This window comes from Vulpes vulpes, chromosome 6, assembly GCF_048418805.1.
Source record: "Vulpes vulpes isolate BD-2025 chromosome 6, VulVul3, whole genome shotgun sequence".
Classification (NCBI taxonomy): domain Eukaryota; kingdom Metazoa; phylum Chordata; class Mammalia; order Carnivora; family Canidae; genus Vulpes; species Vulpes vulpes.
Window position 1 is genome coordinate 19,179,751 of NC_132785.1, and position 25,976 is coordinate 19,205,726.

The following is a 25,976-nucleotide window of genomic DNA, read 5'->3' on the forward strand; positions in this document are numbered from 1 at the left end:
GGATAAAATATCCTATGGAAATAAAAGTTCATAAGTATTAGGAAAAAGAGGAAGAAAAAGGAGAAAGAAGGAGGAAGATAAAGGGAATGAAAAATTGTGTGAACCATTTGCCTTTGTGGAGTATCATTAGTAAGCATTTTGGGTCACATTAAGTTCTAAATATGGTAAGTCTCATAAGTGAGATTACAGTTAAAATACTGTTGGTTTTGGATTAAGAGAGGGGAAGTTCTATAATACAAATACTGAGGGACAAACCAAGGAGAATTTTCTACTTTCAAAAGCACTTGAGGTAAAATCCATGTTAGACACAGAGTAGAAAATAAGGACTCTCTCTGTTGATTCTTAATGTTTTCTGCTAAAGATTTTAGTTTTCTTTATTATCACTACTTTTTAATAGCATATACATGCCTATGCCAATAATATTCCTGAAAGGTTAAACATGTAACTAAGGAGAGACTTAAGGCATAATTGCCCTTGTATAATAGAACAACTGGGAAACTAGGGGAAAAAAAATTTTCTCAATATAACTTTTAAAAACTCTTTGGTGTTTATCCCTGAAAATAATAAATAGATGATTCCTGGAATAGTATTTATTTTTCATTGTTTTAGATAGAAATAGATAATAGCTTTTTTTTTTAGGACACTTAGTTTTTCAATGAGTTTGTTTACTTTCCTAGCTGCTGAGTCTTTGAAACTATTTTCCCGTTGCTGTGTCAAGTGACTTGATATGTTAGTGACAACAAATAACTTGGTCTACTCTCCATGTTAGAACAGCAAGGAATGTCTCCGCCTTCAAGGTTAAATGAAAACAGAATGTGTGTTGCAATGCTGTTGTTACTTTCTCATGCCCTTTCTGCAAGCAGTTCTTTAAATTATTAAGAAAAATGTAAAATTTTATAAACAACTTCAAGGAGTGATTCTGCAACCATCTGGGCTTCATAAGCTTGATTGGAATTACTCCTAATTATTGCTAACATTCATTTTTAAATTTTGAAACCCTTCTCTATAGAAGCTAATTAATCTTCGCTCTGCAAAAGTAATCCATCAATTTGAGATATTATTTCTTTTAAAAAAATTGTTTGGTTTAGTCAATATCCCTGGAAAATTACCCTGGCTAATAATTTTCACTCAGTTAAAACTTGAGACTGACTATCTTGTAATCCAGACTCCACATTTTGTATAACCTTTGACATGCAGCAAAGCAGAGGAACAGAAGCCTTTTAGAAAGTCCCTCAGCCTTAACCAGGAGTGAGGCAGGTCTTTGCCAGAGCTGTTCCCTTGATGAGGCACCTTCCCGGTAAGAACTGACCATTTTAGTCTCAGAATAAAGATTTTGTCTTGGTTGCCAGTATCTCAGTCACTCTCCTAGCAAACAGGATCATTGGCCGAATCTGTACAACATGTACATCTACAAATCTGCTGCTTAGCTTATAATTCTTAATATGGATTTAAATCACAGTCTACATATAATGGAACTAAAACAGTATAGACAATGAAGTTCAAAATTTATCATTTTCTAACTTGTTTTTCATCATTTCAAAGTTACACTATTTGAAGATAGAGAGTCCACATTTCCTATCTTTATCTCCTTAAAATTTCATGAAAAATGTAAGCTCTTTGATTAAAATTAAAGAGTTTAGAATAAAATATTTTAGCACTTGTCTAGAATTTTTAGATGTATTGATAAGTCTTAAGTCTTGTCAGTAGGACTTAGGGTCAGATTTGTTCATGCATATAGGGCAACATTCAATCAAGCAATTTAAGTTCTGTCCATGATCTTTGATTAAAATATAAACTAAAAATCCTAGTTGCACCTTGGTGGCTCAGTTGGTTAAGCATACAACTTTTGATCTCAGGGTTGTGAGCTCAAGCCCTGTGTAGAGCTCCATGCTGGGTGTGGAGCATACTTTAAATAAATAAATAAATAAATAAATAAATAAATAAATAAATAAATAGTTTAAAAAATATATATACATACACACATATGTACATATATACATATTTATATGTATATATAACCTAAAAATCCTAACTATCATAAAATTATGCTCTGACAGGAAACTAATTAACAAGTAACATATTTTTTAGATGACTATAGAAAGAATACTTCAATAGTCTAGTGCTCTTCCTCTTCATATTTTGGAATAAATTATTATAGGATTATCAAATCCAAGTACAATTAACATGAATCTTTTGTGAAGTAGGAACAGCACACTTTATTACATAAAGTCTGCTCCAAAACATTTACTAGTATAGTCCTTCTTTAAACATGTTGACAGACCTTTTTAGCTGGTGTATTTTTGTGCATTTGATATTTAGCCAGCAATTTAGAACAATTTATTATATTTAAAAATAAAGCTTTGGGCAGCCCAGGTGGCTCAGCAGTTTAGCGTTGCCTTCAGCCCAGGGCTTGATCCTGGAGACCTGGGATCGAGCTCCACATTGGGCTCCCGGGGTGGAGCCTGCTTCTCCCTCTGCCTGTGTCTTCTGCCTCTCTCTCTCTCTCTCTCTCTCTCTCGTTCTCTCTGCATCTCTCATGAATAAAATAAATAAAATCTTTAAAAATAAATAAAAATAAAGCTTCAAGATATATATGTTGATGAGAAGCAATATAAATCATCTTGACTATTTTTCTTAGTTCTATAAGTTATTTTCCTGAATAAAAGACTGCTCATATTTATGTGGATTAGCTAAATTTCAATTCAGGAAATGCTTATCACTAAAATAAATTTTTAAACTGTCACTCAAAAATTTAAAGAAATAGAGTTGAAGAGTGATAGGTATAAATGTCTGTAGATAGTTCATGTATTTCTCTATTAGAAATATGATAGTGTAGATATTACAATCCTCTAGCTAAAATATTTTTTTCATTATTTTTTCATGTGGCATCTTGGTCAAATTCTGCTAATAAAAACAATTACTTTTGTGTTTGTATGTATACACATGGGTATACTTCCTTCAATCCTTTATTTCATTAAAAAAGGATTAAAGTGTTAAGAAATGTTACTTTGAATTAATTACCTTTATTCAAGTTACTTCTATGGATTTTCAAATTCTGTATTTTAAACACACTATAATGCAAAAGGTGTTATATGGGCTTTTTCAGTATAAGACATTAAGTGAAAAAAATAATAAATTAAAAAGAAAAGACATTAAGCGTACACTTATCTAGTTGAAATACTCTGTTGTACACCTGAAACTAACACTATATGTTAACTACACTGGAATTAAAATAAAATAAGGAAATATTTATAAATTGGATAATTTCTAATATATCATTTGCAACTATCACTTAACATCTAAACTAAATCCATAATTACCTAGAAACTTTATAGTTTCTTTTGTAAAATCTGATGTTTGATATTTAGTGGATATATGCAAACTTCTGGGCCTATATATATCACTATTAAATTTTTTTTGCTGTCAATAAAGGGACAAAAAAGAAAGCATACATGTCTATGAATGATTTTAACATGTATGTATATATATGACAAGTAATTTCTAAGAATTAGACTCCGATGGATCAAGTGCAATGAAATAAGATTTTATTGAAATATTATTTAGTTATAATTTATTTATATTTGATATTTTCTAAACCAGTCATTAATTAGAAACAATATATATATTTTTAATTTAGGTAATCATGTTTTATAGACTAACGTTTAAGCTGCATTGAGGCAATATAGAAATTTTAATCATTATAATTATGCAATAATAAGTTATATTTCTAATCAGAATTTCTCCTGTTTAGTGAGGCTAGCTAAATTCAAAATTCCTTTCTTCTGTGTGCATCCCCTAATGGATAGACACAATCAATGTAAGCAGTAGTGCATTCTGACAAGGGTAGTCTGATTAGAGTGATTCTACTCATTTGTAATTACCAGAACCACTACTACTCATAGAGGAAATAAATGGAAATCACAGTGAGCTTGACATCCTGTTAGTGTTTGTATAAACTAGAATCAAATACATAGATAATGTAACCACTTATTTTATGAATCCACTGGGATTTGATCATATGTTAGGCTCTATGTAGACAACAGATCTTTATGTTTCTTTCAAAAATCATCACTTAGCATCTGCCACAGTAATTTCCAAAGTTTGAACAGATATTGTTTACCTTAAAATATATATATATATATTGTTTACCTTGAAATTTTTGAAGCCATTTTGCTTTTAGGTATTTTAGGAGCTCCGAGATTCAAAATAATATATACTACCTTCATTTAGCCCATCATTGTGTATTGTGGAAAACTGATACTACACTCTTCATTTATATAAACTACTACTTATATTTTATCTTGTATATAATTTACAAAGCCTAATTCTAACCCTGAGCTTATGTTTATTATTAATAGAATAAATGTATGCAATATGTAAATAGTCAGTTTAATGGAAGACAATCAAATTATTTAGTGATGTGTAGGTAAAAGCAATGTTTACATGAATGTTCTTTATAATCAGTTATATTTGCATATGTGTTATAATGATACATTTTTATATGCAAATAATTGATTGCATCTTTTATTCATGGTGTACACATAGGCATTACCTTTTTTAGAAAAATATCAGGTTTTTAATATTTTGGGCTTATGCTTTCTATTTCTATAAATTGGATTTTTAGTAGGAAATTACAAGTCCATATCATTACCTGATAAAGCATGGTAGGTTGTTATAGTAAGTACTTCTGTGTAAAACCATAAACTTAGCAACTTAAAATAACAATTTTATTTTGCTCATCATGTTATAGGTCAGGAGCTTGGGAAGAGCTTAGCTGTTAGTTTTTGATTAGGATCTTCCATGAAGTAAAAAGAAAATCTTATGGGAAGCTGGTTCATCTGTAGGCTCAGCTGGGCAATGTCTCCAGGATGGATCATTCACATGGCCAGCAGCTGATACCAGCTGTCAGGCTTCAGCTAATCTAGGGCCCTTCATGAGTGCTTACATTAGGTCCCACCATATATGTCTTGGACAACCTTATAGGTTGCTTTTTGATAGTGAAAGTTTCTGTAGTGCAGCCTAGGGCTCTAGCAAATTTTCCAGTGGACAAAGTGAGAGCATAATTACCTTTTTTTGACTGAGCCTGAAGTCACAAGTTCACCCAGTCAAGAAGAGGATGTATAGACTCACCACTCAGTGAGAAAAGTCAAAGGTTTTGTACCTATTTTATTTTTAACTGCTACATGAACAAATGAAAAATGTTACATGGGGTATCTAAAAATACAATAGTTTGAAGAATTTACAATTGGGGTGGAGCAACTGGGATTTGAACTCACCTTTAAATATAGAGTGAAGTGTACACATCATTCTTTAGAAAGGAACGGCATTATCAGTGGCAGTGATCTCACTATGACTTTCACTCTGAAAGTAGGTGAAAATTTTTTTAAAAATCAGTCAGTTCAAATTGGGATTTATATGACATTTGGAAACACCAATATATTTTTAAACAGCAAGTAATCCAAATTACCATTATTATAATAACATAGCAAAGGGTGGTGTGATTAAGCAAGTTTACTAAAATCAGAGATCTGTTTTTTCCTTGAACCTCTAGCCATCAAAGAAAAAACCTGGAAGATAGTCACACACACACACACACACACACAAAAAAAAAGATGAATCAATACAGGATAAAACAGCTGGGTAGAAAGAAGAAAAGAAAATCCCATACAGAGTGAGCCCACTTGTTTGGAAGGAGAAGGTAAGAGAAACATCACTGTTACTTTTGGGGAAATCTTAAGAATTTTGTAAAAAGGTATAAATAATTCTTGATTTGTTGTCTCATGCTCAGTAAGGATTATAAAATCAAGATATATATTTAATATTTTAACTGATTTCCCTCAAAGTTCAAATCCTTATTTTGGGCATACAGTGAACTACAAGATTTATAGAAATGAGGAAAAACCCCATATATATAAAACTGATATGCTTCCTATTAGTTTATAATCACAACTATATGCTATTAATCTGAGTGTTTGAGAACTCTACCTATTATAGTCAATATTCAAAACTCAATATCAATAAATTTGAAAAATGTTTTATTCACAATATTGTTAAATATGTCTGTGATAATGATATTCCTTGAACTACATTATAATATTAGGCAAATGCATGTTTTCCTAAGGAAAACCTAATCGTTTATTTTCTTCAACTTTAAAACTTCCTTCCTTAAGAAAATGTTCACATTCCCTAAAAAGCTTTATGCTTTTACCCTATCCAGAATTATATTGTAGTTTACAGAAAATTTTATAATTTTGCTTTTTTCTTGATTTTGAACAAGTTCCATCTGGTGCTTTCTCTGGTGTTCTTTCTCTGAATAACTCTTATTTGTTGCTGAGGTCATAAATAACCCTTTACACCATTCTTAAACTTCTTTATCCTTTAAAATAGAGGAAGTGCCACTTTAAATTGTTGCCATGACAACTTATACAAGTGCTATGGTAATACTGTGATTTCCTAAGCCATACTATGTTAAAATAAGAAAACTCCAAATTAATATCAGAGCTCTCACACATACCATTAGTACAATGCAACTGGTCATTTACATTTTTTTATTTGCTTACTTTTTATTATCTTTATAAGGTCATAATTTAGAAAAACTCTTCTGATGATGTCATAGTCAATATTCTAATTGTGCTTATCCAAGTAAATAATAAACCTCTGAATCTTTTCCCTTTATATTGATGTGTACTTTACTTACATAATTCCACAAAACTAGTTTCCCTTACAATATCTATTACATCCCATATTGACATCTACATAAATATGTTATCTCCTTTGGTAGAGGAAATGATATCTTCTTATTAATCATTGTACATCTTATTCACCAGAGTACTTCCCAACACGACTTGTCTAATGCTCTCAATGAATATTTGTTGAACTGATTCAAATTGAATTGAATAGGGGTCAGTCATCAGAATTCATAGCATTGCTTTCATCTGGGGCAAGTTAAGTTATTAAGTCACAGACTCATCCAGCTTGTCCTAAAAATGGAATGAAGAGAAGATGATGATGTATTTTTTTGAATAATGACATTTTTATGGAAATGTACTTTTTTTTTTCTTGATCTAGTTGTTTCATAATCAAGTAGTTTTTTATGCAGGAGAATGTATGAAGCTTTTAATCTCAGTCATTTTTTTATTGTTTCTATCTTCTACTGCTTGATAACTTTCACATTATATAGTCCTTTGCCATGTGATCACATCTCCAGTTGCCATTACTAGTTATCAAACAGCTCAGAGCAGCAGAGTGATAGGCCTAGAAAAGGGTCAGCTATATGGCTAGGCTTTCAGCAGGAAGCTCTGAAGCAAAGTGTTCTTGTCTGGAAGGATGAACTTCCAAGAAAGGCAGTAGTTTAGAACAGCTTGTAAACATAATTCTACATATAAAGTTTATTCTTCAGAATATAAATGATACTCACTAGTAGAAATGTTCATTTTCTGTGACTTCAAATTCTATCTATAGATATGGCCATGCTATCACAAATTAATATTCTATAATAATTTGCTACCTTTCTGTTTTAGCAAATGCTTAAAGCAATATAGTTAAAGAATTCCATTTTGTTCACATAACTCCTAATGCCCCATCCACTGTTACTGTAATATCACCTGGGAGTTTCTTCAATGCTTTTTGATAAATGAATTATATTATTATTTTTTTCATCCTGTATTTATAAATCAAGACAGAAAAATAATAGTTTGAATTAGATATATCTCCTCTTTTGCTAATAATTATTTCCACTAGAAGTTGAGTTTGGGGGATGCCTGGGTGGCTCAGCAGTTCAGCACCTGCCTCTGGCCCGGGGTGTGATCCTGGAGTCCTGGATTGAGTCCCTCATCGGGCTCCTGCATGGAGCTTGCTTCTTCTCTGCCTGTGTTTCTGCCTCTCTCTCTGTGTCTCTCATGAATAAATAAATAAAACCTTAAAAAAATAAGTTGAGTTTAGTAGTTTAACCAACTGTATTTATTTATGATGTCATTGCACTGTATTAATATTCTTTATATATTAAGTTATATGATCCAGTAGCAAATACTTAGATTGCCATGTGTATACATGTAACTCAGTATAATAGGAACATTAATTTTTAAAAACAATTTTGGCATATTTTTGATAAAGCTTTTTAAGCCATTTTACCAAATATACTGTAAATATCCTTTTTAAAAAGTCTTCAGCAATTGGGGCACCTGGGTGACTCAGTTTGTTCAGCATCTGACTTGATTTTGGTTCAGGTCATGATCTCAAGGTCATAAGATGAGCCCTGCATGGGGCTGCTCACTCAACGGGGGAGTCTCCTTGAGATTCTCTCCCTCTCCCTCTGCCCCTCCCCCCACTTATGCACACACACACACTCTCTCTCAAATAAATAAATCTTTGTTAAATAGTTTTTACCAATTATGAATTTTGATCATTAACTAGTTTTATACAATTATGCATCCTTCTTAGCCAGTTTTTTGTAATAGTTGGTAAAAAATATATATAAATTTAATGAATGTTAAGGGATATTAAAATTAATTTTGGACATCTATTTTTGTGATTTTATTTTGTTTATTTAAATTTATGAATAATAAAAAAATCAGTAAATGGAACTGTGAGGAAGGTTATTCTAGACTAGAAAACTGTGGGATTGAATAGACAGAAGGAGCTATAGAATCATAGCACTAAAGTTCAAATTTGACTTTTTAAAAATTTTACTTATATATTTTTGAATGAGAGGGTGAGGAGATGGAGATGGAGAGAATCTCATGCAGACTCCCCTGTGAGCCTGAAGCCCAACTTAAGGCTCGATTTCACAACTCTGCAATCATAACCTAAGCCGAAATCAAGAGTCAGATGTGTAATGGACCCTAACCACCCAGGTGCCTCTAAAACTTAACTTTAATAAGAGACCAGAAATTGATAATGTAGTAGGAGTTGAGGAAGGTGGTAGTTATGTGATGAGTAGAATGACAAGTTTGACCCTTTCTTGAATAACTTTTCCTCAAAGGTGGGACGCCCAGGTGGCTCAGCAGTTAAGCATCTGCCTTTGACTTGGGGCATGATTCTAGAGTCCTGGGATCGAGTCCCACATCGGGCTTCCTGCATGGAGCCTGCTTCTCCCTCTGCCTATGTCTCTGCCTCTCTCTCTCTCTCTCTCTTTCTAACTCTCATGAATAAATAATAAATACATACATACATACATAAAATCTTAATTTTTTTTTTCTTCAGAGGTAATATATGCCAATGAGAGCACTGTAGCAATATTTGGACACCAGAAGAAGTCTAGCAGATTCACTTGGGTGATCTAAAATAAATCTATTTACCAGTTGCCAATAGCTTGATAGTATCTAGTGTTGGGAGGTTTAATATAGGTGAAGAATGTACTTTCAATGTAGGGGAGAGTCTATGTAAAAATCTGTGAAATTGGCTTCCAGGAATTAATTAAGTGATTCATTTGTAATGTTTATAGTGGATATTGGATATGTATATGGTCAATTGATCTTCAAAAAAGGTACAAAGAATATACAATGGGAAAAGGAGAGTGTATTCAACAAATGATGTCGGGACATCCAGATATCCACGTGCAAAAGAATGAAATTGGTACCTTAACTTAAAGTATGCACAAAAATAAACTGAAATTGGATTAAATTTTCATAACATTGATCTTAACAAAAATTTCTTGTCACCAAAAGCACAAGTAATAAACGCTAAATAAACAAATCAAACTATTTGACTATATCAAACTAATAATCTTCTGCACAACAAAAGAATCAATCAAAGTTAAAGGCCTACCTGTAGAAAGGTAAAAATATGTATAAACTATGTATCTGAGAAGAGATTAATATCCAAAACATATGAGGTATTTTGACAACTCAATAGCAAAAACAAAAAACAAAATTTAAAAAGATTAAAATATGGACAAAGGAATTGAATAGACATTTTTTCCAAATAAGACATACAAATGGCCAACAGGTACATGAAAATAATATTCAACATAGTAATCTTGAAGGAAATACAAATCAAAACCACCATGAGGTATCACCTCATATCTATTAGAATAGCTATTACTGAAAATAAAATAAATGTCAGCAAGGATGTAGATAAATTGGAATCCTTATGCAATGTCAATATGAATGCAAATTGGTGCAGCTGCTATAGAAAACATTACGTAATTTCCTCAATGAACTGAAAATAGAATGACAATGTGATCCAACATCCTACTTCTGGGTATATATCCAGAAGAGCTGAAATCAGGATCTCTAAGAGCTATGTGCAATCCTAAGCTCTGTTGCAGAGACAGAGGAATGGATAAAGAACATGTGATATATACACACACAATAGACTATTTTGCAGCCATAAAAAAAAGAAATAACTGTTAAAGCAACAAAGTGGGTGAACCCAGAGGACATTATGCTGAATGAAATTCTTCAGGTACAGGAGGACAAATACTGCATGATTCCACATTTATGAGTTACCTACTATAGTCAGACTCACAGAAGCAAAATGCAGTGCTGGTTGCTAGGTTCTGAGGAGCAGAGAAAATAGTGGATTATGTTCAACAGGTATAGGTTTCAGTTAAGTCAGATGAATAAAGTCTGGAGACCTACTGTGAACATTGTTTCTGTCCTAAACAATACTGTACTGTGTCATTTAAAATTTTAAGAGACTAGATATCAAATAAGTGTTCTGACCACCATAAAAAAATTAAATGTAAAGAAAAAATAAAATAAAACTGGAAAGAAAAAAAACAAAAAGAAAGAAAAGAGTTGAAGATGAGAGAATACATGTTCATTAAATTAGAGAGATAATAAACGGTTAAGCAGTTTCTTGTGAGTGAAGATCTGTGGTTACATCCACAGTTGTTTCTTTGGAACCATATATATAATAAGTAGTCCCTTGGCTTCTCCTGATTTGGCTTCTGCCCTTGTGCAATGTGAGCTTTTAAGATTGAAAAGGCAACTAACTTCTAATTAACTGTGACAATTTGGCCATATATATTTTTTCCCATCCTGAAACTACACTAAAGTGAAAATAAAGTTGAAGACATTAGTACACGAGGAACAACGGGAAAATAAAACAGAGTCATCAAGTAATTACAAGAAATCTTGGATAACTGAAGACAGATGCCATAATGGCACTGACTTCTAGGCAGCCACCCAAGTGGCAAGGGAACCAGTCAGCCTCCCATAGCCACAAAAGGAGTAAAACTCTCAGCAGACAGTTCTGCGGAAGGTTCCAATGACGAGAAGTTCTGTGTGATGAACAGTAGAAAGGATCCAACAGTAGAATGAGGCTTTTCTTGCCCCAAATGACAACAGCTGAGAGATTGGCCTGCAGACATAAGATGGCTAGAATCACAAAGGAAAGAACTCAGATATGCGGTGGCATTTGGTAGTATCTTGACAAAAGAAACTCCCACACTTTATTACCTTACCCTGAAAGCACCTGGGTTTTTCCTCTGGAGGCAGATTTTCTTTTTCTTTCTTTCTTTCTTTCCTTCTTTCTTTCTTTCTTTCTTTCTTTCTTTTTTTTTTTTTTTAATTTTTTTTAAATTTATTTATGATAGTCATCAGGGAGAGAGAGAGAGAGGCAGAGACACAGGCAGAGGGAGAAGCAGGCTCCATGCAGGGAGCCCGATGTGGGACCCGATCCTGAGACTTCAGGATCACACCCAGGGCGGAGGGCAAGTGCTAACCACTGAGTCACCCAGGGATCCCCTGGAAGCAGACTTTCAATCAGACATTTACTTCTGACTTTTAAATGTGAAGTCAGTTAAATGACTGCAAATATCACTACTACTTTGGAAAATTCTCCAACAGAAAAGAAACAAGTAAACTACTACCATGAAAAAAGAAACATTAAGGGAGCAGAGGGAGGAACTGCTAGGAGTATGAAACTTACCATGTTGCTCAATATTGTGCAGTATTTATATAGTCATCATAAAAGAAACATAAACAAATGATTTAATTAAAATCGGAATGCAATCACTCAGAAAATTCAGGGACAAGTAAATGAGAAGTTGAAACAATGGTGATCTTCTTTTACCATATAACATTATGGCGATAAATAAGGTCTAAAATTTTTAAATTAAAGAAACAGAAGTATGTTATTTAGAAATACAGAAGCAGGGCCCTCAAGAAGACAGTAGAAAGTTTTTGTGTTAGCAGTGAAGCTAAAAGGAGGACGTTTACTAGTACTGTAATGTCCATTAATAACTTTTTAATAATGCATTCGTTAAGTTAAATATTCATCAAGTTATGTTCATTCATCCTAATGATGAAAGTGTAGACTTATTTATTTTAATACGAAATTCAATTAATTGAGTTATCTAAAGTATGACTAGCATTATAGTTTAAAAATATGAAATATAAATTGTTATTGATGTTTACCCATAAAAACAACATTACCAAAGTCACAAAGGGTATAAACTGTTCTCATATATTTCTTGAGTCTGGCAGATAATACTGATGACACTCTAGACCGCTTTTTGTGTGGTTTTGGGATAGGGAGGAGGGAGGAACAGAGGGAGTCATTTAATAGATATCCACCCTTTGTCAAAATAGAGTGGCTCATCTCATTATGGAAAGGATCATTAATATTATTATTAACAGTTTTAAAGGACCTTTCCGAAAGTATTCCTTTCAATTGATGAGCTGTCATGGTGGTATAATAAAGATTAAAAAGTCACAAGCTGAAGATGGAAACCTTTTACCACTTGAATAAAATGTCAAAGATTAGGAAGGTTTTTAACCTCCTATGTGTCCCTGGTACAGTTTAGGTTTTATCTTTGATATTTTCTAGGTGATCTCTATTTCAGCAATCTCTTGGGTAGAAAAATTAAGGAGAAAAAAGTTCTTAAAATAATCGTGCTTATTTGTTCTAAGCATAAGAAATAGGTAGGCACACTAGGAGTTCCTCTGAGCAAAAATATAACCCATTAATTCCCTGAAATGTCTCATACTTCCCTGATACTACTCCCTCGAATGTCATGTTGAAATGAGTGTCTGTAGAGAATAGGCCTAATAATTTAGGAAAGCAATGTTTGTCTTCAGAACCTAACTAGAGACAAAATAATAGCCTTCCAGTGATGAAGGGAATCCCAGTTTTCCTCAAGTTAAATTTAAGAGCAGATTATCATTTTCTTGTATAATTTCATTGCCATGAAAATGCACCCAGCCTCTGTCAGCAAACTCTCTCAGGATGGTGCTGACTACTTTAGGCGCCTCTTGTTCATTTGGAAAGTAGTTTTATTAGTTAGAAATTCTAATACTATGGGGAGGAGTCTCCTTATTGATTATACCTTCTCTTCCTATTTTTTGTCTCTGATGAAATATAGATTAAGTGAATTCCATTATTCCAATGACAGTTTCCCCAAAATTTGAAGAGAATTGTTTGGCTCCTTTTAAATATTCAATGTTAACTCTACCCAGTTCTTTTAATCATTGTGTGTGTGTGTGTGAACTAAATTTTTCAGATTGCTTAATACCCTTCCTACGTTCCACAGAAGGAATTCTATTTTATCAAATTCACTTCAAATGTAGTGTCCAAAATGAATAATCTTATTTCAATGAACTTCAGAATCACCACGGAGTGTACTAAGAATGCTCCAGCTTTTATCCCTAAGTGCATCTGTATTTCAACTATTAGATGCTATTATTTTGTTGGATATTTAGTGAAATTATTCTCTAGAATTTTTAATAAAGAATTTATAGTTAATTTCAAACTTAAACCCTTTATTTCCACACCATTATAATGCATCATATTATTTTTGCTTCTGTTTTATATGATTTTACCCAAAGTCTTAAACTTTTTGAAAATAATTGGCATTTATCATCATTAATAGGTATTTTCTGTCCCTGACCCCAAATATGCTGGAAATATAAACACCATGTGATAATGGTAGGGTTGATTTGCTTTGGTTTTTTGTTGTGGTAACGTTGGATGTTATTTTTTGATGTTCTCTCTTATGCTGCATGCTGAGCTCCCAGTTAATGGTGCCATATTCATTGATGTATTCCCAGATCTTTATCTGCTAAAAAGTTGTTTACTGAATAAATGAAGGGATACTTAAACAAATGAATGAAATTATATAGCAAACTGTGCACCAAACTCTATTAATCATTCATAAATAAGCTTTAATTTAATTCATTTTCTACTTGAGTTAAACATTACTTTTCTTACTGTGCACATCAGTTGAATATGATGCTTATTAAGTAGCTTGGCTAACACTTCAGCTGTCCAATAGCACATTTATTTAAGTATAAATGCATATTTAATGATACTGACTCAATATGTTAAAACTGATGTTTTGGTTAGAACAATCAGTAAATCTATGGTGGGGAAGTAGGAAGATGAAGACATGGAAGTGAAAGCAGGTCCAATAATACCATGTCTCATATACTGTATATCCTTTCTTCTGTTTCACATTGGGAAAAAATAAATACTGAAAAGTTTGAATCAAACATTTAGAATCACTTGTCCCTCATGAACCAATGCTAAATTTTGAGACAGTGGTGAAGTCAGAACAGGCAATATCAATTTGCCAGGGGAAAATTTCATATTCTTTTATTATAAATAGAACTCAAAGTGTCTGTTAATGCAGCTGTTACTTTGTGACAGGCTTTTTAAAGTTGGGGAACTGATTTTGTTTTTATGTATTATGGTGTCAAACTATATTTTGGCATTAATGCAACTTTGAATGAAAAAGAGAATAACCCTTAATTGAAAATTCATTTAACTTGTATCCACTTATATATTTTAATGAGCTTTTAAATATAATATGCTTATATTTTCTAATAATTAGAATTACTTTGAGTAATGTTATTTTAACCGAACTAAGTCTTTGATAGCCTTGTTGAGCAAAACAATTAGTATTGCTCTAATAAAAGTGACACTACAGCCAAGTAAACATGGTATAAACTGACTAATCCATATATGTACTTAATCAAGAATTTATATAAATTGTTTCCATAAGTATTTATTAAATATAATAAATCAATGGAATTCATAGATTTAATATTGGCGTTTTAATCATTAATGTATAAATGTAAACTCATATTTCACACTGAATTTGTAATTTTACTGAGACTCAAATTTCATTTGCACATCTGTGGAAACTCAGTTAACTTGAAATTGAGTCTTACATACTGTGTAAGTTTTGTATTGTTGCCATAATAGATTTCTGCACACTTAGTGATATAAAATGAGACAGATTTATTACCATATAGTTCTATGGGTTAGGATTCCCCACATGTCTCACTGAGCTAAAATCAAGACATTGTACAGCTGCACTTTGATGGGAGGCTCAAGAGGGTATTTTATTGCCTTTTTCAGCTTCTAATGGCTCTCTTCATTTCTTGGTTTGCGATGCCTTTCCTCCAACAAGGTAGCGTCTCTCTTTTCCCTGCTCTCTTTTTTCTGGTCACAGCTGGGAAAGGTTCTTCCCTTTCATAATGATTTATGTCATTAGATTGGGTCCACTCTGATTATCCAGGATTATCTCCCCACTTCAAAGTTCTAAACCTTAAACCCATCTATCAAAAACTATGTTTGCCATGTAAGGTAACATATTTACAGGTTCCTAGGATTAAGGCATGGATATCTTCGGAAGGTTCATTATCCTTTCTGCCTCACATAGCATCTAATGTAGTTTTTTTCTTTTTTTTTTTCTGTTCTTTTTAGAGCAATACGCATGACCAAAAAAGTGTATATTTTCTTAAAATTTATTTACTATGTTTTAATAAATATATTTTCTTAAAATTTACATTAAATGAATGATACAACTTTAATGTTTAGGTATGTGAGAAAATACTTAGAAAGCAGATATAGAAAAATGAGTTTTATTTCAGGAGAAATTTTGCATATTTGGTTATTTTCAATGACTTCAGGTTAAATTTCTTCAGGCTATAATGAGTAATACTTAAAAAATAATGCAATAAAAGATAAAAATTAATATTTTGAGAACCTGATATAAAATAAACTTTAAATTGGAAACTACATGATCCAGATGACATGAGTATTGATTTATTCCTTCATATAGACAATAGTTTTTTTTTATTTTCTTTATGTTGACGCCATGTGTCCACCAATGCAAGTTTCTAGGGATGCATGTAAAATAAGTCAAATTTCCAATTTTGAGAACATCCATAATAATGGGAGGTACAGGAAAGTTAATACATGTTTGCCAAAGAATGTAAGTGTTATAACCTACATATGCAAAGCTTGCTCTCTGAAGTTAGTTATTATCCTTGGGTAGCAGAGAGGATAGACATTAGAAATATTGCCCAAGGCTGTGGTGCTGTTGTTAGAAACTTGTAAGTTTCTTACAGAGAAAGGAATAGATCTTGTTAAGATTTGCGTCCTGTCATGGTGCTAAATGCATAGTACGCATTCAACATCAGTTTGTTATTAAAGGAGATTATGGTTCAGATTGTAGAGAAGAAACTAACAATAATTGATTATTTTCCAAGTGCTGACACATCTGACACATTGCTGAACCCAATAAGCATATATGGAAAAGAAGAGGACACCCATTATTTTAAGGAAGATTTGTAAGCTCAGAAATTAAGTGGCTTGCACCACCTAAAGTTGCACCTAATAATTAAAAGAAAGATTCAGAAGTTTTGTAATTGTTTGGCAAGTTAAATTATATGTGATTCCAAAAATTATGTTTTGTCTGTTTTAGTAGAGTGTAATAATCTTAAAATGTATATTCCTTTATGGTAAACTTAAAATGTTTAACTTTCTCAGAATTGCATACATTTCTTTTCTCCATGGAAAGAACACCTCCCTGGTGGAAAATCAATTCCAAGTTTAAAATTGATACTTTATATTCAGCTTATTATCGCCAACTGAGAGAAATTTGTCAACCATTGCTCTCTTCAGTTTGTGTGAAACAAATACTTTCATTTAAAAAAATATAAAATTAAATTCCTGTCAAAATCCCTGAAGATTTTGATTTGCCTTTCCTTAGAGTGCACTTTCTTACAATTGGTTAATTCTGAGGTATACCAACACACTTACCTCAGTGAATCTCGGAAATTCATCTTTGAGGCAGTTAGTCATGAAATAAATTATGAAGAATTATCTAGGAAGAGTAATAAGAAGAAAAGTGTAAAAAATTCCAGGATTGTGAGAAATAGCATATTATGAGAACTGGATATTAATGAGAACGGGATAATAATGAACTTCAGGGAATAGGAGACAAAGGGAATGATGCCCATTGGTAAATACCTCTTGGGTTCTACTATATGCCAAGCAATTAAACTGAGTACCAGAGATCTGGTCAGATAATGAAGAGACTATGTACAGCCTGTATATGTATATGTATATGTATATGTATATGTATATGTATATGTATAAATGTATAGGTATCCATTACCTAAGTTATCAGTTGGCACTCAAATTAAAATCTGTATTGGGGTTAATTAGAAATTTATTTTGGAAAAATGCTCTTTGGAACAAAACACTAAGGAGTAGAGCAAAATAAATGAAGTGAATCAGAGAAGGCTTCATGAAACATATGAGTTTAAAGCTTGGTTTTTTTGTTGTCATGATGATAAACTGCCCAAGCAATTGGAAGATCATTAGTGTCAAGAAAGGTTGTATGACATAAGGTGTAAAAGTAACGTAAAAATGATTACAATGAGGTAACTGGCCTAGGTTGTCATGTGGCAAGGTATGAAATGAATTTGGAAGTTTATGTATGTGAAACAAAGGTATTTCCTTTCCTTCACTTACTTGTCTATGTAATTTTTAAGGCTAAACATATCCTAGTATTTTTAGTAAAAACAACTAAATAATTAATTCTAGTATGATGGTATGTCATTGTAAATATGAACCAATACCCAGCAATTATAGTTCTCTTTACAGAGACCTTTATTCCACATAATACTAACCTTTATAGCAGGGTCTCTAAAGCCAGAGTAACAGGTTGCTGATACAAATTTTATAAAATAAAAACTCACAGATTACACTATCCAAGCATATGCGCTTGCATATATAATGTATTTCAACATAGGTATGTTAAATAAAGAGATTAGTATATTAAAAAGATCAAAATAAATCTGCAGTATCATAGATAAGAACATTATACTTTTTCTTACTATAATTCTCTATATATCTGCTTCTCTATTTCAATTCTCACTTGGATTTTAATGCATAACGCCTTAGGTGCTCTTTGCTTTCACTTTTATTACATTAGTCATGCCTCAATCAATTTGATGTTACCAAAATTAACATTCAGAATGCTGAGTTTTCTGAAAGCATTCTTTTTGATGTGAATAATTTCTGTTTTTCTATAATTCAAAATTATTGTCTTTGTAGTAAAATGTTATAATCTAATTTTCTATAATTGTGTGATTAATGCTTTCCTTTGGAGGAAAATCATTGATTTCTATATTTTAAAAAAAATACTGCAACAGTTAGGTATATTTTTCCAGCTGCACTGTAATTACTTTGAGTTTATAAAATAAAAACGACTTTCTAGCTTTGATTGACTTCAAATAGCCAAAAAGTATCTTTTTTATTTTTATGTAAAATAATATTCAGTACATTTCTTTCTATGTTTAGAATAGGATTAATTCTTTGTTCCTTGCTATTAAAGTTATTTCTAAGTTTACTTAATCATCTTAAATGTTTGTCCTCAGTGATGCAAACATTGGGCAATTCTGTTGTAAAATTGTTTTTGGTTGTTGTCTTAGGTTTCTAATAGGAATGTATTATTTTTGAATCTTGATAGAGGAATATAACGTACACTATGAGAACTTTGAAAGAATTGTCTCTCTCTCTCTTTTTTTTTTACTCACTTCCATTCTTTCATTGAATGAATAATCATGTACCAACACTATATTATAACAAGCTTTAACTGATTTTCTCCCTTAGTTTACAGTACTATAGAAAATAACTGTTTGCGACCCTTTGTATTAGGTTAGGAGAGAGCTTATCGGACATCTTACGGAATCATAATGAACATGGTGGGGAAAAACTATACCTAGGTTTTAAGATCACTGTACCACAGACTAGCTATGTGACTTTTTTTCATAAATTAAATAAAAATGAGATATACATGGAGCTTCATAAGTCATACATGAATATTGTTTTCATCTTTCCATAACATTATAAATGAGTGAGAGGACCTATTTCCTCAGTAGTTACTATTATAGGAGAAGAATAAAATTTTACAAATTTTATGTAATGTCTACTATATATCAGGCAATGTGCTGAGATTTTAACATTGCATTAAAAGGTAAAGAATTTCAAAAAAAAAAAAAAAGAATTTCAAGTCTACCCTAAATTCACAAAAAAAATCCTGTGATGCCTTCTAAAAAGATCTGTTCACAAATATCAATGCACACACTCACGAGGATTACAGTAAAGCTGTTTTGGTTTTTTTTTTTAATCTGCCATTGGCAAGCTGAAGTAAAAACAAAAAGCTATATATACACACACGCACAATTAAATGTGTGCAATTTTAAGAACTGGGATCTATTTTATGGTTAGTTGTTCTTATAATACTTAAATATTTATTGGTATAATAACAAAATTTTCAATTATGGTGATATTGAATAGTATATTGTTATTGTTATTTTTAATATTTTCACATAAGGAAATAAGTTGATAATAATTATATTTAGTCCTTTCTTTTTTTCATTTATTTCTTTCTCTCTTATTTTCTTCTTTACACTCATTATTCCAATGTTTTTTTTTTTTCATTTAGAACTAGTGCTTGTTCTATATGTGTGGATAAAGCAGGAAACAACAAAATAGTTTTCATGAAATTAACATTCTAACGATGTTCAGGTAATACTAGGTGCTTTAACAACTAAATTCAAAATTCTCAATGGGTTAAAAAACTAAAGGTTTCTTTCTTATTTATGTCACTCAACAGTGAGCTTATTCCTGCTTGGGGATCCATGTGGTTAAATCAAGTGAACAGTTTTCTTTCATCCAGAGGCATCATCTCCTCAGATTCGTGAATTACTTTCCATTTGTCTGGCTGAAGGGAAAAGAGAGCATGGGGAAAACATGGTAGCCTCTTAACTACTTCAGCTTGAAAGGGACAAATCATTTCCTTCTTTTTGTTTGTTTAGTTTCAGATGTAATAACACCTAGTGCTCATCACATCACATGCCCTACTTAAAGCCCATCACCCACTTACCCCATCCCCCCCATTTCCCCTCCAGTAAGTCTCTGTTTCTCAGAGTTAAGAGTCTCTCATAGTTTGTCTCTTTCTCTGACTTCTTCCCATTTAGTTTCCCCCCCTTCTCCCTTTTCTTCCCTTTCCCTTCTGCGCTGTTTCTGATATTTCACATATGAGTGAAACCATATGGTAATTGTATTTCTCCAATTGACTTGTTTCATTCAGTTTAATACTCTTCATTTCCATCCACATTGATGCAAATGGTAGGTATTCATTCTTTCTGATGGCTGAGTAATATATATATATATATATATATATATATATATATGCCACATCTTCTTTATTCATTCATCTACTGATGGACACCTGAGACCCTTCCATAGTCTGGCTATTGTGGACATTGCTGCTGTGAACATTGGGGTGCAGGTACCCCTTCGGATCACTATATTTGTATCTTTTGGGTAAATATCCAGTAATACAATTGCTAGTGGTGGGGTTGCTCTATTCTTAACTTCTTGAGGAACCTCAATACAATTTTCTAGAGTGGCTATACCAGCTTGCATTCCCACCAACAGTGTAAGAGGGTTCACCTTTCTCCACATCCTTGCCGACATTTGTTGTTTCCTGTCTTATATTTTAGCTATTCTGACTGGAATAGGGTGGTATCTCATTGTGGTTTAGGTTTATATTTCCCGGATGCCGAGTGGTACTGAGCATTTGTTCATGTGTCTGTTGGCCATTTGTATGTCTTCTTGGGAGGAACATCTGTTCATGTCTTCTGCCCATTTCTTGACTGAATTACTTCTTTTTTGAGTGTTGAGTTTGATAAGTTCTCTATAGATCGTGGATACTAGCCCTTTATCTGATGTGTCACTTGCAAATATCTTCTACCATTCAAAGATGGTTTTTAGTTGTGTTTGCTGTTTCCTTTGCTGTGCAGAAGCTTTTTATCTTGATGAAGTCCCAGTTGTTCATTTTTGCCTTTGTCTCCCTTGCCTACAGAGACGTGTCTAGCGAGAAGTTGCTGCAGCCGAAGTCAAAGAGGTTGCTGCCTGTGTTTTCCTCTAGGATTTTGATGGATTCCTATCTCCCATTTAGGTCTTTCATCCACTTTGAGCTTATCTTTGTGTATGGTATAAGAGAATGGTCCAGTTTCATTTTTTGACATGGGCCTGTCCAATTTTCTCAGCACCAGTTATTGAGAGACTGTCCTTTTTCTGTTGGATGTTCTTTCCTGCTTAGTTGAAGATTAGTTGACCATAGAGTTGATGGTCCACTTCTGGGTTTGCTACTCTGTTCTATTGACATATGTGTTGTTTTTGTGCCAGTACCATACTGTCTTAATGATCACAGCTTTGTAATATAGCTTGAAGTCAGGCATTGTGATGGCTTTTATGACACTGAGGTATGTTCCCTCTATCTCTATACAATGGAGAGTTTTATTTTTTTTAAAGATTTTATTTATTCATTCATGAGAGACAGAGAGAGAGAAAGAGAGGCAGAGATACAGGCAGAGGGAGAAGCAGGCTCCATGCAGGGTGCCCAACATGGTCCTGGGACTCCAGAATCACACCCTGGGCTGGAGGCAGGTGCTACACTGCTGAGCCACCCAGGGATCCCCCTGTGGAGAGTTTTAATCAAGAAAGCATGCTGTGTTTTGTCAAAGGCTTTTTCTGCATCAATGGAAAGGATTATATGGTTCTTATCTCTTCTTTTATTAATGTGATATATCACATCAATTGATTTGCAAATGTTGAACCACCCTTGAAGCCCAGGAATAAATCCCACTTGGTCATGGTGAGTAATCCTTTTAATGTACAGTTGGATCCTATTGGCTAGTATCTTGGTGAGAATTTTGACACCCACATTCGTCAGGGATATTGATCTGTAATTCTCCTTTATAGTGGGGTTTTGTTTGGTTTTGGGATAAAAATAATGCTGGCCTCATAGAACAAGTTTGGATGCTTTCCTTCTATTTCTATTTTTCTGAAACAGCTTCAGAAGAATAGGTATTAGTTCTTTAAATGTTTGGTAGAGTTCCCCTGGGAAACCATCTGGCCCTGGACTCTTGTCTTTTGGAGGTTTGTGATTACTGCTTAAGTTTCTTTGCTGGTTATAGATCTGTTCAGATTTTCTGTTTCTCCCTGTTCCAGTTTTGGTAGTTTATAAGTTTCCAGGAATGCATCCATTTCTTTTGGATTGCCTAATCTGTTAGCACATAGTTCCTCATAACCTTAAATTTGTTTGAATTTTCTTGATGTTGGTCATGATCTCTCCTCTTTCATTCATGATTTTCTTAATTTGGGCCCTTTCTCCTTTTTGATAAGTCTGGCTAGGGGTCTATCGATCTTATTAATTCTTTCATAAAACTAGCTTCTGGTTTCATTGATCTGTTCTACTGTTCTTCTGGTTTCTATTTCATTGAGTTATGCTCTAATATTTTATTTCTCTTCTCCTCCTGAGTTTAGGCTTTATTTGCTGTTCTTTCTCCAGCTCCATTAGGTGTAAGGTTAACTTGTATATTTAAGACTTTTCTAATTTGTAGTGCTGTATAATTCCATTTTAGGATCACAATTTGTTGTATCCCAAAGGTTTTGAATATTTGGGTTTTCATTTTCATTTGTTTCCATGATTTTTTTTAAGTCTTTAATTTCTGGTTGACCCATTTATTCTTTAATAGGATGCTCTTTAACCTCCAAGTGTTTGAGTTCCTTCCAAATTTCCTCTTGTGATTGAGTTCAAGTTTCAAGCCACTGTGGTCTGAAAATATGCAGGGAAATCTCAGTCATTTGGTATAGGTTGAGACCTGATTTGTGACCCAGTATGTGATCTATTCTAAAGAATGTTCCATGTGCACTCAAGAAGAATGTATATTCTGTTGCTTTAGGGTAGAATTCTCTGTATATATCTGTGAAGTCCATCTGGTCCTTTGTCTCATTCAAAGCCTTTGTTTCCTTGTTGATCTTCTACATAATCAGTACATTGCTGTGGGTGGGGTGTTGAAGTCCCCTACTATTATTGTATTCTTATCAATGTGTGTCTTTAATTTGTTACTAATTGGTTTATATAATTGGCTGCTCCAAGTTAGAAGCATATATATTTATAATTGTTAGATCTTCTTGTTGGATAGAGCCTTTAAATATGATGTAGTGCTCTCTTCACCCTTTACTACAGTCTTTGGTTTAAAATCTAATTTGTAGGGGATCCCTGGGTGGCTCAGCGGTTTAGCACCTGTCTTTGGCCCAGAACGTGATCCTGGAATCCTGGGATCGAGTCCCATGTCGGGCTCCTGGCATGGAATCTGCTTCTCTCTCTGCCTGTGTCTCTGCCTCTCTCTCTCTCTCTCTCTCTCTCTCTCTCTGTCTATCATGAATAAATAGATAAAAATCTTTGAAAAAAATAAAAATAAAATCTAATTTGTCTGATACAAGGATTGCTACTCCAGATTTCTTTTGAGGTCCATGAGCATAATAAATTGTTCTCCACTCCTTCACTTTCAATCTGGAAGTGTCTTTAGTTCTAAAATGAGTCTCTTGTAGATGGCATATAGATGAGTCTTGCTTTTGTATCTAATCTTGATACCCTGTGTCTTTGATTGGAGCACTTAGTCCATTTATTTTCTTCTTTTTTTTATTTTTATTTATGATAGTCACACACACACAGAGAGAGAGGCAGAGACACAGGCAGAGGGAGAAGCAGGCTCCACGCACCGGGAGCCCGACGTAGGACTCAATCCCGGGTCTCCAGGATCGCGCCCTGGGCCAAAGACAGGCGCCAAACCGCTGCGCCATCCAGGGATCCCACTTAGTCCATTTATATTCAAAGTATTGAAAGATCTGTATTTAGTGCCATTGTGTTACCTGTAAAGTCCCTGTTTCTGTGGATTGTCTCTGGTCTCTGGTCTATGTTACTTTTAGACATTCTCTTCACTTATAGGATCCCCCTTAATATTTCTTGCAGGGCTGGTTTAGTGGTCACAGATTCTTTCAGTTTCTGTCTGTCCTGGGAGCTCTTTATCTCTCCTTCCATTCTGAATGACATCCTTGCTGGATGAAGTTTTTCTCATTTAGTATGCTAAATATATGATGCCAGACCTTTCTGGCCTTCCAGGTTTTTGTGGGTAGGTCTGCTGCCAGTCTAATGTTCCTGCCTCTTAAGGTTAAGGAGTTCTTGTCTCGAGCTTCTTTAAGGATTTTCTCTTTATCTCTGAAATTCACTATTAAATTTCAGAATGTTGATATAGTTTTATTGATTTGGAGAGGGGTCCTCTCTACCTCTTGAACTTGTTTCCTTCCTCAGATATGGAAGTTCTCAGCTAGGATTTGCTCAAATATCCCTTCCATCCTTCCCTTTCTTACTTCTCCCTTGGGGACCCCAATAATTCTAATATTGTTTCATTTTAAAGCATTGCTGATTTCTCAAAGCCTCCCTTCATGATCCCTTAGTTGTTTTTTCTTTTCTCTTTCCCTCAGCTTCCTTTCTTTCCATCAACTTGTCTTCTATGTCACTTACTCTCTCTTCTGCCTCATTCACTCTCATGGCTAGAGCATTAATTTAGATCGTATCTCAGAGCATTTTTTATTTTGGCCTGATTACATTTAATTTCTGCACTATGAGATTCTCTAGTGTCTTTTATGTTTTTTTCAAGCCCAGCAAGAAATTTATAATTGTTATCCTGAATTCCAGCTCTGACATCTTATTTATATCCATATCGACTAGATCTGTGGCAGAGAGTATTACCTTTGGTTTTTTTCTTTTGTTGTCAATTCCTCCTTCTAATCACTTTACCCAGAGAAGAATAGATGAAAAAGTGCACAAATTCAAAAATATCAACCACGATCCAAGTGAAATACTGGACAAATCTGAAAAGGTCAGAAACCAAAACAGAAAAGAGAAAGAAAAGAATAAGAAAAAAAAAAGTTGGAGAGGGAGAGAGAATATAATCTCTTAGGGTGGACAAGACAGGATGGTCTGAGTGGTCTAGTTAGAAGACACTAAATCCCAAAATTGTAAAGAAAGCAAAACTTACATACATGCAAAGATAAAACTGAATACAGTGAAAGGAAACCAAAAATGAAGAATATATCTAATAAGTCCAAATGTAAAAAAATGAAAGTTAAAAAAAAGACTTAAAAACAGAGTTGATAAAATAAGAAACTAGTTGAAAAGAAAAAAAAAAGAAATGGAAAATCTTAAACTGAAAGATAAATGAATCATGAGAAAAAAAACTCTCGAATTCTATATATTATTTTCCCCTAGTGCTGGAGTTTTGCAGTCCTCTGTGGTCCTTAAATTGGCTGTTTCCTGTTCTTCCAGCTGGTCTTCTGGGGAGGGGCCTGTTTTGCTGATTCTCCGGTGTCTTTGCCTGGGTAGGTTCACCACCCCTTGCCAGGGAGCTGGGCAAAGTATAAGACAATTGCTCTCTGTGGCTTTGTTCCCTGAAGATTTTTTATGCTTCTTTAGAGGGTGAAGATAAAAATGGACTCATCCCAATCTCCAGCTCTGGAGCTGAACGCATTTGGTGGTTGCCAAACTATGCAGACTCCAGTGATGCACAACCACACCAATCTTCCCAGGGAAGGTGAAGGATGACAATGTTCCTGTCTTTTGCAAGGGCCCCTTGCAAGAGAGTAGTCACCTGATTGGTCCCCCATTCATGGTTTATGGCAAACAGAGTTGAATGCCTCTTCCTGGGCTTGCCGACCATAACTGGTTTCCCTGCTCTAATGCTTGGGAACTCCGCTAGCTCAGGCACCCTGATTCATTCTTTCTGTGACTTTGGACATCTTAAGACCATACTGTCCCACCTGAGATTCAGCCCCACTTCACTACTGAGCACCTTCAGGCAGGGACCTCTCTCACT